At 46.4% G+C, this 13,344-nt stretch overlaps 1 protein-coding gene across 8 annotated transcripts in view; it reads left to right on the forward strand.

Moving 5' to 3' along the window:
• Positions 1 to 388: 388 nt before the first annotated feature.
• The window catches only part of AGPAT4 (1-acylglycerol-3-phosphate O-acyltransferase 4), a 92,832-nt gene continuing 79,876 nt past the window's right edge, over positions 389 to 13,344 (forward strand). For 4 of the 8 annotated variants that reach the window (XR_015708736.1, XR_015708735.1, XR_015708737.1 and 1 more), the window contains exon 1: positions 1,729 to 1,860. The gene's annotated coding sequence lies outside the window, so the exon portion shown is untranslated. Of the gene's footprint in view, positions 578 to 1,492; positions 1,861 to 3,997; positions 4,255 to 13,344 lie in introns of those variants that run through there. The other 4 variants (XM_087776540.1, XM_087776543.1, XM_087776544.1 and 1 more) reach the window with 4 other exon arrangements.

The following is a 13,344-nucleotide window of genomic DNA, read 5'->3' on the forward strand; positions in this document are numbered from 1 at the left end:
AAGTCCTCACACTGGAAGTGTCCCTTTTTAAAAATGCAGCCAAAGAGTTGGTCTTTTAAGGTATGGTTGGAGAAATACCCTTTGCCAATCTCCCTCAATGTAACAGCTCAGCAGTTAGACCACTAGCCTGATGTGATGTCAGTGAGCTGGATTCAACTCCTTCATGACCAAATGGGAGGAAGGGTGCCAAATCTTGACCTCCTGAACAGTACACACTCACGCAACCCATCAGCAGTAATCTGCCAGGGCCCTGACGGCACCACGAGGTGTTAATGGCCCTGATCAGCCTCACCTGGAACCCCCACCCACATGCTCTGCCAATGGACCAGGCCCCATTTAAGCCCAGGTCTGGGCCTTCAGTCCCTGCCTAAGCTATGTAGTAGATAAATGTGCCTTCAGCTTGGTCTCCTACCTTGTTTGCTAGATGGATCCATGTTGTAGCCCTGTCTTCAGCTCTAGCCCTACCTCCTGCTGCTCCTGACTGGATTTCCTGGATAAACTCCACACCTGATTCATTGGTTCATCTAGTCCGGGACTGTTGATGGACCCTGCACTGTGCTCTGGCTGCTCTGTTCAGGTATTGTGGGGCAATCCTCTGGCTAGTGAGGATACTGCCTGTGCTGTGGTCACCCTCGGCTCCAGGCTTGTCTTCCCTTGAGCAGCAGCCTTGCTCTTGCTGCTCCCTGGGAGAGCTGTAGCTTCTTGTCCTTCCTAAATGCGGTATTTTAGTCAGGACACTTCCCTTTTGCTTCCTAGGGAATCTCCTCCAGTGACTAGTCTGGGAAGTCTTGCTTATATCCTCTTTCTGCTCCTGTTTAATGCATACTACAACCTCCATAGTTCAGTGTTTGCTTCAAGTACTTTGAAAAAAATAGAAAAAATAACGTTGAGGGTAGACAGTGATGCTTTGTGGCTGTTACGGACCAGGACTGTAACAGGGCTCTGCTCCAGCCAGCTCGTCCACCCTCTGCCTGACAGACCCCAGCCTCAGGAGCCCTCCCACCCCGGTGCAGCCGCGCACCCTGCAGCGCCGACAGCGCTGCCCCAGCGACACGTCATCCCAGGCGTCACCACCTTCCAGTGCTTTGGGTGTTTAACAGACTCAGTTCTTACTATTCAGGCAAGCGGCTTTTCACTCCAGTCAGAGCCTGACAGCAAATGTTTGCGCTTTCACAGGCAGCGAATATCGTGTGTCAGGGTACTGGGTGCCTGGATGACTGCCATCTGCGTTTATTTTTCTCCACAGCACCCAGGTCACGGAGCTGGTGTCCAGTTCCCCAATTTCTACTCGAAGTGGCAGATACTCACAGCTGCCCTTCACCCCGCCACAGCTTGCAGCCTGCCCCCCAGGAAGGCCTCCGTGCGGGCACAGCCCAGCCTGCCCCCTGCATCTTCACGCCCCGTAAGGGATGACGAGCAGTCAGCCCCGGCGCCGGCGGCCCTGAGGGGACGGCCGCTGCCTCGCCCAAGGGGCCGCCCCCTCCCTCCCTCCTCAGAGCCGGCCGCCCTTCCGCGCCGAGCGCCGTCCCCCGGCGCCCCTCAGCAGCGGAGCGGCGCCGGGTGCCGTGGCGGAGCCCTCCCGCTCCGCTCGGGCGGCACCCCGAGGGGCCGGCGAAGCGGGCGCGAGGAGGGGTCGCCCCTTCCCGCCGCCCCGGGAGGAAGTGACATGGCGGCGGCGGGGAGGGGAGGCGAGGGGCGCCCTTTTCCTCCCGGAGCCGCCCGGCGGGTGGAGCCTGGCGGCCCCGCCCGAGCCGGCCGCCTCCCGCCGCGTGCAAACTAGTGGCAGTTGGTGCGGCTCGGCTGCCGCCCCGCCGTCCGCCCTCAGCGCGGCACACGCATGCCAAGGCCCGGCGGCGCCAGGTACGTGCTCTTCCCCTGGCGGCCAGCGAGCTCCTCAGGTGCGGGGCCGCCCTTCTCCGGCCGCCGTGGTGCCCCACTGGGAAAAAAAACAACCCAAAACCAGACCCCTCCCGGCCCCCTCCCCACAGCAGCCGCTCCCCCGGCGTGCCGTAGCGGCGAGGCGAGGGGCCGGCGGCCGCCGGCGGGGTGTGCGAGCGAGGCGGGGCGGGAGGCGGGCTGCGGACACAAGTTCCCAGATTTATTCGCCGCCGGGCCGGGTCTGGCCGCCGCCCGGCCCCGTCGGGCCGTTTCTCCCGCGGCCGCCGAGAATTTTCCTGCCGCCCGCGGGCCCCCTTTGTGTGGCGAGCGCGGCCCGCGCCGGGGTTTCCGTGGAAACGGCAGAGCTGCGGCGGCCTTGCGCCGCTGGGCCGCCCCCCCCCCCCTCCACCCCGCTCCGGGGCGCTGCCGGTCGGGCGGGCGGTGGGTGGCGGCGGCCCCTTCCACTTTCCTTTCGGTCTTCCCCTGTCTGAGCGGCGGGGCTGGCGCTGGCAGCGGGAGGGGGCGGGTAGGGCGGTTGCCGTGGAAACGGGCGGGTGCGATCGCCAGTTCGCTGCCTCCTCCCCGCGGGCGCTTCTCCTTAGCGAGAGGGCGTAGCGTGCCCCGGTGGCGGGGGGGGGGGTGGGGGGGGGGGAGCGCGCCCTCACAGGTCGCGGTGGCTGTTTTTTCCGCGGTACCTACAAGCCCGCGAGCTGAGGCAGCGTGAGCGGTGGTTAGGCGGAGGGGAGGGGGCGCCTGCCTCCCCGGTGACGTGTTCACGTGTTGCGGGAGCTTTGCCTTTCATCTGCCCCTGTCTCCTCATAAAGATATTTAAGCCGAATTAAATAATGGCCACAAACTGACTTAAGGTGTGCCGACTGATACCATGCGGTGCAGGGAGAACTCCGAGGGAGGTATCGTTTAACTAAGAAGTAATCCTTTGTAGCATTTATTTCAACAAGTGAGCGCTCTCTTGTATGGCTGAAAAGACAACCAAGAAAAGTCTGAACAATGTCACACAGAGACTACAGGTCTTTATCTCTGTTATGTTTCTAAAATTTGTAAGTGTTTCAAGACTATGTGCAAACATCTAAGAATGATGTACCTTATGCAGGTGCTTGTGTGGGAGAGAGCAACCTTGCTGCTACGTGAAAACTGAAAATACTTTACAAGAGGTGGAAGGATGCAAGAAACTCTCTCTCAAAAAAAAAAAAAAATCCCCCAAGCATTTCTTTAAAAACAGTGATGCGTCCAGCCCAGGAAGCGGTACCAGGCCATTGTAGCCTCAGCTTGTACTGATAATTGCACTAAGAGTGAGTTGCAAAAGAATTAAAAGCTGGTGGAGTAGAGAAACTATTGCGGAACAGCTTAAGCTGAAATTAGCAGCCTTCTTTCTTCTCTAACTTCTTATGTGAATGATACAGAGGTCTGTTGATAATATGCCAGGACTACCTCTGTATAAATACAAATAAATAAAATGGATCAGTAGAATAGTTGATGTGCTCGAAATGTTTGCTGTCATTTACTAACCATCAGCTTTCTCTAGCCGTTTGTATCTGTTCTAATGTTGTGTTTTTCCAAATACTATGGATTAAAATACATTTTGATTCATTTTAGGCATTTGTGTAAATATTATGCACAGCTTTGCTCTTTCCTATTAAAGTTTTGCATAACAATGCCTGAATAAGCTGTATCTAAAAATGAAACTTTAACTGTGTTTTATGGAAGACAGAGGGTCAGGATTCATGCAGTAGAATATATCAGAAAGCCTGCAATGAACAGAGAAAGTATTGTAAGCTGCTGATGGATAAAGGTTGCTCTTAAGCAAAGTTTGGTTGTGTTGTTGGCAAGCACTTAAATAACAGATTTTAGTAAGGGCTTCACAGGAAGCTCGAAGTATTGTATTTTAGGAGTGGAGAGAAACTGTACAGAGAGGTCAGTGCCTGCCCAGAGTCACAGGGCAGAGAACACTGTGCCCGGAGCACGGTGACTCACTGTGTTTCTTGAAACCATGTAGGTGTCAGTTTGGTGGGGAGGTTGTTTTTTCAGTAAGTCTTGCTCTGTCCAGCCAAAATCCAGAGGCACTGAAGCAGCGCTCATCTCTCTGGAGTGAGGCGTGCTTTCCTGGAGTGATGGTTGTACATCGTTTATAGTTTGATGTACTTACTGTACCATAACGGAGAAGAGCTGCTCTGTAGGAGAAGGGTGCTCTTGCAGGTGATGAATGAGGATCCTATGACTGTGCTCTGCGCTGCTGAAAAGAGGTGTTTTATTGTTTTCTGTTGTATACCCTGATTTTATTGCTGGAAGGTGATGACTGCGAATAATGCCCCTTGAAATCTCTGCAATGAAGGAAGACACTGTCACAGCTGTGCTGAGGTTAGCAAGATATTATTCTTGTGTCGCAAACATGCGCTCGTGGCCCTTAAACTTGTATTAATAATTTGGTCTTAAATTTTAAAAAATTGAATGTCCACTGTGTGGTGTAGAAGAATACTTCCCTAACTAATTGCATCACTGCTACTGCTGTTGGTATGTCCCGATAAGGGAGCAGATGAACAAGAGGGTAATAACGCACTGTAGTGTACTGTGCCTGTGCTTTAGTCAGCGAAAGCTTTTGCAACTGTGGGCCTCCCTCACCAGAGAAAACCTTATTTGAGTCAAGGCAACCGTCTCCTCAGGTGTGTTTGATTTAGCTGTACTGAATGCAGTGGGCTTTTTTGTAAGGAAACTAGAAATGTCACTGAGAGCAGTACCCTATATCCTTTGTTGCATTTCAGCACTGATACGTGGCAGCTGAGTATGTGGTTTTTTCCCCAAGTGCTTTGTCTGCGAGGTGGCTTTCCCCAGTGACTCAGGTGTTTGGGAAAGTTTGCCCGCCAGTCTGTTTGGTGGTCTTAAGCTCATTCACATCTGACTGTGTGATGAGTACCCTGATCACCTCTGACTAATGCTCGTGTGCTTCTCAGGAACTGCTGACTCACTTCATTTTCACGCTTTTCCCTTGTCCACCTCCAGTGCTTTGGACTAGAGATGTGGTAGGGTCAAGGTAAGGTCAGGGAGAGAAGAAATGGAAATGAATGAGAGTAACTGTGTGTTGGGGCAAGGATGAAGATGCTGTAAAGACCCCTCTTTGATAATATGAGAAAAAGATGATGGCTGTAATGGATCTCCTGAAAAGGTCCATAAACCATGTGTTAGGAACTGGGCAGAGCAGTCTAATAACTGTAGTGAGCCCACAGTTGGGAGATGCTGGATTATGGTCCTGCTAGTGGTCTGCTCTTCATTTTGAACTTAAAGCCTTTTTACTTATATGCTGCCGTTTTCACCTTCAGCCTTTCTGTCTGTCGTCTTACATTCTGCCACAAAGAGCTTAACACTGAAGTAATTTTCTGCTGCTTGCAGAAGGGCTGACCTTGCTTGAGGTTTCTGCTGTAGCATAAATAACAGGAATAGGGAAAGACAATTAACCAATTCTAGGCTGGAAAGAAGTCAGAGGTAAAGGTCACTGAGAGAAGGTTTACTTGCCAGAAGATTAGGAGCTGCAGGAAGTGACAAGCACAGTGATTTCACGTGCATGTGTGACTGTTTATTAACATCTGAAAAATTTCTGACATGCACCAAATTTGCTTTTAGTCTGATCAACAAAGTTAAATTTCAATCACATTTTTCCAGCAGGATCCAGGTGAATGAAAAGGTTTGCGTGTTCAGATTCAGTTGGCAGATTATGCAGGTTTTTTCACCAATCAGAAAAAGGGGAACACCTGACTTAATCTGCTGCTAAAGACAAGGAAAAAATATATTTGGGGGAAATCTATGTGTAGAAATGGCACATGATTTTTAATCCATTTCCAGTGATAACTACAGTGTGAAAGTTAAACTGTGTCCTGCTTCTCCTCCTCTCCACGTTATCCCTGTCTTCATGCATCATAGATTGCATCTTCTTACCATGTTTTTCAGCACTTTGGAAAATAACCATTACTGCAGATGCTGCTTTGCACTTCTGGAAGGTCTGGAAGCATTCTGTCTGCAGCAGCCTACACCTGCACTTGAATCATTTATGGGGTTTTCCCCCTTCAAGTCACAGGTGGTTTGTCAAGGGTTAACAAGGCTTTAGTTTATTTTATGGTTCTGAGGATATGTTTAGACGGTGCTGAAACTTGCACAGACATTTACATTTTTTTTTTTCCCCCTTGATCTGGTATTAGTGAAAATTACCAAAAACCAATGCAGTAACATCAATGTTGCCAAATGTGCAGATGGTAGGCAGGAGTGATACCACCCTCTTCCCACGAACAACAAATGTAAACCAAGTATCTACAGGATCAAAGTTAATTGAAAGAAACTGTTCCTGTTGCCCAATAGTGGTAGAGGTGCAATAGGGTTATAAGTAAGCAGAAAGATAACTAGGAAAGTGCTGTTCCCAAGTTCATTGAGCCTTCAGTGTGTCACTGTCTGGTTTTTACATGCCTATGCCTGTACCTCTGAGAGTGTGCATAAATACTGCATTTCATCCAAGATGGAGACAAAGAAAAGCTTCACTCTGAATTTAAACCTTATAAAACTGTCTCAAATTTATTTGAAGTTAGCAGGACAAATGCTCAAAGCCAGGCTTTTAAAAGGATTTAGGCACCTGAAGTTGTGCAGAGATGTTGTGGAAAATCCAGGTAGGTGTTGATGTAACTAGATGCTTCATTTAGTGCAAAATTTGTAAAAATGTTACCAGATTCTTACCAGCATATTTAGGAACTGTAACATTTGCATGCTTGCCATCTAGTACGGTAAATGCTGTTGGATCAAGCACTGTCTCTGAATGATTTTGTTGGAAGTTTAAGGTGGTTTTGACTAGCCCTGGCTTTAGGTGCTGAGAATACAAGTTCATTGATTAGTTATATCACATTTGGCTGTTTTTGAGGGATAATGTTTGCCAAACAACAAGGGCTATTGAAGCTTGTTGAGAGATTTCTTTTGGCTTCAGCAGGATTTGAATCGGGTCCAAAATGAAACCTCCCTTTATTATTGGACTTGATAAATCGGGTGCCTGTGATAAAGGCTTTTATTCTCTGAAGTTCTCAAATTAAATCAGGCTGTTAGGGGACTGATGATCAGGGAGAATGAGGAGGCTGAAAGTATTTTGAGTTCATGGTGTAGCAAAACAGTTCTGAACACTTGTGTCTTAGTGGCAGAGGTGGTTGAAAACTGATGTGGAATAGAACCGCTGAAACGGGTAAAGCAGTCACTGTGTTCATTTGGATTTTTACCTGGCATCTGGATGTCTGATTGTTTTGTGTCTGGGTGCAGCTGAGCCTTTCACTGAAGCCGGCATCTTATTTTTTGGAGCTACGCCAACCACATCTCAGCTGTAAGACACATGGTTTTTCTAAGTATTGGGTGTTACCTCGTTAAGGCAGGAGTTCGTTTTCTTTGAATAAATCTGGAAGCTTCCCTGCCACGTTCATTCTTCAGTTAAACTATTTTCTACAGAAAGAAGCATTAGAAAATACTTAATGAATAAATATTAATATCCTGTGTATCCCTGTCTTGGTGTGGCTACATCTTGTGCATGCATTGTCATTTCCAATTTTGGGATGTGATTTTCATAAAGGAGAAATTCAGCTACTTCATACTCTTCAGTGTCATGATAGAATACAGCCAAATTAAGTCAACACTTGGAGGTTAAAAAAAAAACCCTTGCAAATCTTTCTGTTTAACATTTCCTTAGTATTCAAAGAGCATACTAATGAATGTTATTTCATATTAATTAAAAATATGCAAATGGCTTAGCTGAAGGAGGCAGTGTACTGACATAGAAGATGGAAAAAAACCTAACAGCTCACTTGGAGTTGTAATCAGATGGATGGCACTTTTCACTTCCAGGACTGTTAACAACATCTTGTGATTTGTTCTGGAAGCAGTTGGATCCCCTCACAGATGAGGTCAGCGTTGTTCCCTCATATCCCTGTGATTTGGAAGCATGGAGGATGTGGCCTGTCCCATGTACCTGCTGTATCTGTGACAGTGTTGTCAGCAGGGCTCAGATCCGCCAAGTGGGAGAACGTGGTTTTCTCTAGCAGGCCATACAGCTGCTCAGAAAGAGACACTATGTTACAAGTATTTTTACTGTTTTTTGGGGGGACAGTAGAAACCACAGTCTGGTGGTGGAAGTCCCACTTGTAAACCAGTGGTACTGCCACCATGATGTTTTTCTTAGCTCAGTGATTTATGCCCTATCTCTGCTACTTCTGAGATTTTTTTTTTTTAAGATTTTTGCTGCCACAAATCCTATATTGTTCATTAGTTGCATTTTCTGGCTTTCTTGAATAAACAAAACAACAAAGCCATGCAAGTTGGGAATTAGACTTCTAGGAAAAGGCTTAAGGAGGCTGCCCAAAATTACTAAAATGTAAATCACAATTCCAGAAAATATATAGAGGACATTTTATGGAAGCGTACTGAGGAAAGAAAATTATCTTTTTACCAATGCTGCTGATTTTTATCTTCTGATTGTTGTCCATGAAGCATCTAGCAATGCCTTTAATTCCTTCTTGGGTAGGAGCAATGAAAGAGATGTACGTTTGTGTGCATGTGCACACAATACTGTCAGCTTGGTACTAAAGTTGTAACTTCTAGTTTATAATATGGAGCCATCCAAGTTGCTGAGTACTTGGTTTTCATTTCTTGAGGAATGGAAAAAGGAAGGGAAAGCAGAGTTCATTAGATCAGCACATACATCCTGGTTTGAACCATCTCCTGCATTTATACCTGTTGCATCATCTGCTGCCACTGAAGATCCTTGTGAGGTGTGTCTGTTCCCTCTCTGCTCTCTGTACATGGCCTGTCAGAAGCTGTTGCAAGGGAATCTTGAGCATTTCCAAGAAGGCAAATAAAGGAGGATGAAAAGTACCATTTTATGTTGAAAGCTGGAGCCTGAGGAATTGGCAGGTCATGATTCTGGAGTTGGCTCTGCCATGGATTTGCCATGTGACTGTCTCAAGCTCTCTAACAGCGTTGTTCTGAGTTCCTGCTGTGTAAGACAGGCAGCAAGACAGATCTTGCCAGGCTTACTTCATTAGCGTCTTCTGAATGGCTGGAGCTTTTCATACAAAAGGGGATGGATAAATCCAGGAAAGAACTGATGAAAATCCACACTGTTTTCTAATCCTATCCATAAAGGGTTTGATTTTGCAGATAGAAGTGGACTTCCTCATGCTAGTAAGTCTGCTGAGTGGAGGTGAAACTTCTCTGCCTGGATACAATTGCTTGTGTGTGTTTGTGATGTGGAAAGCTGTTGCAGAACTGGAGTTACGAGGTGATACTTTTGTCGTCCAACTTTGTAACTAATTCATTGTGGGTGAGAATAGGAGGATTAAATATTTAGAGCTTTAAACTAAACATGTGATCCATGTTTCCTTGTTGCCTCATGCCTAAAGCTGGTTTCGATGCGGGGGAGGTATTTTGTCTGTTGAGAGTATAGGCAGTTCCTGTACCTTGCACTGACTCTTTGCGTTGCTGTGAATGTAATTTACAGTTCTTTAAAACATGAGAGTGATCAATGTTTGGCAAGCATAAACCATGAGTCTTCATAGGAGAGACCTCCTTTCCAAGGTTTGTCTCTTATCAAGAGAATGTTTGGGCTCCCAGCACAACTTAAAACCAGGTTTGCCTTTTTTTTTTTTTTTTTTATACCAGCTCCTGAATGATCCCTTGTCTGCCCTTCTCCCTCCCCCTGTTTCTTCAGGCTCTTCTAAAAGAAATGTTTTTGTAATAACCACTGGAGAAATCAGTAGCTACTGCTGTGTTGGATCTGTTCCTAAAATGCCCAGTGCAGAGGTGCTCAACCATAGTGCTGTGTGCCTTTGATGCTGGATAAATACCACAAAGCAGGTGGCAATATCCTGCTGTACTGCCCCTGCTGCCTCTGTATCTTTTAATGTGTTAATCTCCCATGCACAGGAGTGATGGTGTGGACCTTGCCGTTGAGAGATTTCTCACAGGCCATGCATTGAGGACCAACGGCTTAACTAGACAGACTCTGATCTCTGTACCTCAAGTGTACAGTTGCCTCAAATGGTCCATGACTGTTCTGTACACAAATTCATAAACACAAAAGCATCCTTACTTATGTACATACGTATGTATATTTATATTTGAGAAGGTTTAGTTTGTTGCAGACATTCAGATCCTGTTATTTGATAAGCCACCTGGCACCTTTACAGCAAGCCAGGTCATCCACTGAAGTGAATTTGTAGAAACACATTTTGGGGGGGTTGTTTTTTATAGAGGAGGATGCCAGATGATAGTAATATGTTGGCCTGGTTACCTTTGGCTAAGCACCTAATGTTGCCTATGAGAGCAAATATTAAATTGGCGATGAGCACATGATATAGGTGCTTGTCCTAGACTGTTTGTTGTTGTTCAGCCCAGTTATTTTTGAGGAACTATCAGGTTGCTTATATTTGTGTGACAGCATAGCCCACATCCTGCTTAGATTTTCAGTATGTTTTCTCGTAAAATTTTGTTTGCTGTTTAGTCCTTCTCCCTTACTCAGTCCCTAAAATTGACTTGTGTTTGTTATGTTGCCCTTGTTGGCAGTGCAAGTAACTTGTTAGATTAATGGACCCAGATAAAGTAAAAGAGGAAACAGAGGGACTCTGTGGTCCCCAAAACTGAACTCTGGGGCTGAACTCTGGTAGACTCCTCCAGGTCTTAAATATCTTAATGCAGGTCTTTCTTCTATTTTTCCCAAGTAAATTGCAGATAATTGTGCTTTGGAGAAATATATATATATGTATTAAAATACAGAAACTTGGGTGGGAAACAGCTGAAGAGCAACACTTGGCATGCTGGAAAGAAGCAACTTGCCTTCCACTGCTATTTTTGTGAACTTAATGTTCTGCACTTGAGAGAGCTTCTCCCCTGACATATTTTTTTGAGGATCTCTGCAGGAGCTTGGAACAGAAGTGCTTAACTTCAAGGGGTTTACCTTCTTCAAATAAATGCCTCCTTCAGCATCAAGCCCTGCAGTCCCTAAACACTGCACCTCCAGGAGTTCTGTATTGCCTTGTGTTTAAGCCCAGCTCCTTACAGCTTCCTTGTTCAGCTCCTTCCTCCCAGAATATTTCATGCTCCTGGAAGAAGGAGCAAGACTGAACTGCTTCTCGCCAGAACCTGGACGGCATCTCCCCATCTTTCCCTCGCCTTCCCAGACTATACGTGCCTCTCCCAGGCTGCCGTCGTCCCCCTTGCCTCACTGTGTAAGCACTTTCTATGTGGTAAGGGGACAATCATTGAGGCTGTCGGGGCTAACAGCAGCTATGCTGTGCATTTTACCAGCAGAGAGTATGCGTACACAGATAGAGAACTTGCATCCTGGCAGGCATGCAGTTTGTGTAGCTGTCTTGCTCTACCTTAGATCACAATAGGAAGAAAAAGGGGAATAAAAGGGAAAGGGGAAAGCGTTATTATACGGTAACCCTTTCAAAAACTCCTAGGTTACTTTCATATCTTCAGTTTATATTCTGCTATGCTAATTATCTCTGTGCTCAATAGAAAATAAATAAAAATTCAGTTTTATGGCAAGTCTATAAATTGGAAATCCTAAAACTTGCTGGTAGATGGTGTTCATTTTTCAGCCTTTGAAACAGCCAAACTGACTGATTCCTCCTTTGTAGCAGTGTGTGTTACAAAATATGCTGTTCAGGAATGCATGACTCCTCAGGAAAACCTAAAAACATTCTTAAGTTCCCTTAACTTTGGGGGACGGACTTAAGATATGCTCAGATTATTGCCTAATTTGGGACTTTTCTGAGGAGGTGTGGTGGGTTGATCTTGGCTGGCTGCCAGGTGCACATCAAACTGCTCCCCTTCATCAGCAGGACAGGGAAAGAAAATGAGGTGAAAAAGCTCGTGGGTTGAGATAAGGACAGGGAGATCACTCAGCAGTTACCATCGTGGGTGAAACAGACTCCACTTAGGGAAATTTTATTGCCAATTGATAACAGAGTAGGGCAGTGGAAAAACAGACAAAACTAAAACTACCTTCTCCCCAAGCCCTTCCTTCTTCCCAGGCTCAACTTGACTCCTGACTTCTCTACCTTCCCCCCTGCCACACCCTGAGTGGCGCAGGGGAATGGGAATAGGGGTTGCAGGCAGTCCATAACAGTTCTTTTCTGCTGCTCCTTCTTCCTTGCACTGTTCCTCTGCTCCTGCTGGGGTCCTTCCCACAGGGTACGGTCCTTCAGGAACAGACTGCTCCAGCCTGGGTCCCCCACGGGCACCAGCAAAGCTGCTCCTGAGTGAGCTCCCCTCCATGGGCTGCAGTGGGACAACCTACTTTCACCATGGTCTTCACTGTGGGCTACATAAGAATATCTGCTCCGGTGCCTGGAGCACATCTTCCCCCTCCTTCTTCACTGACCTTGGTGAAGGGCTGTTTCCTCATGTTTTTCTCGTGCCTTGTGCACATCTGCTGTGCAGCATTTTTTTACCCTTTCTTAAATGTGTTATCACAGAGGTGCCACCAGCATCGCTGATGGGTTCAGATTTGGCTTGCAGGGAGTCCATTCTGGAACTGGCTCTGTCTGACATTGGGGGCAGCTCCTGGTATCTTCTCACAGAAGCCATCCCTGCAGCTCCCCCCACTGCCAAAACCTTGCCACATGAACCCAACACAGGAGGTAATGCTCTAGTAGTTGCCTTTGGGGGAGGGGGGAAGTGATTCAAACCCTAATTAAGCACGAGGCAAATAGATGGATAATTCTTCCTCCAGACTTGGGGTTTTTTTGTATGGCATGTACAAATATATTCTCCTTGAAGGTGAATACATACATGGATACAACCTCACTTTTGCTAACTTTTGATGCTCGCTGACAGAAAGAGAAGAGCATAAGGACTTGCCTTGCATATTTCATATACAGAAGCATTGTTAAAATGGATTCGGATATGAAATACAGTGCTGCTATCTGTGCTGTTCTGATGGCAACTAAAATTCACTTAGAGGCATTACTGAAACTGCTGTAATCTGACCGGAGCATATTTTCATAGTCCTCTGTAACTCATCTATCCAAAAATCTGGTTTAGATGAGAAAATGCAAGAATGGGCATCATCATCATATGCTTGGTTGTTCTTAACTTGCAGCAAAGCATTTAAGGACTTTATCAAAGAGTAGACATAAGTGAAAGCCTTTGCATAGACTTGAAACATGCTGTTATGAAAATAACCACGTATAGTGCTGCCTTGAGTCTATTTGTAAATATGGACAATATTAACTTAGTCCAGATGCTGTCAGATAGGTACCATGTTGCTTTCCACACTCCAAGGACCCTATTTACTACATAAACTTTAGACAAGATGGGTGAGAGTTCTTTGATTCATTCTTGTGCTTTCTGTAAAAGTGAAAACAGTTGTATTCTTTACGAGATCACTAGCTGTAGTCTCAAAACTCTTACAGACTTTGAAGTACAAAATAG

Source organism: Nipponia nippon, unplaced genomic scaffold (assembly GCF_047370975.1).
Source record: "Nipponia nippon isolate SJK-2023a ecotype South Korea unplaced genomic scaffold, ASM4737097v1 scaffold_4, whole genome shotgun sequence".
Classification (NCBI taxonomy): Eukaryota; Metazoa; Chordata; class Aves; order Pelecaniformes; family Threskiornithidae; genus Nipponia; species Nipponia nippon.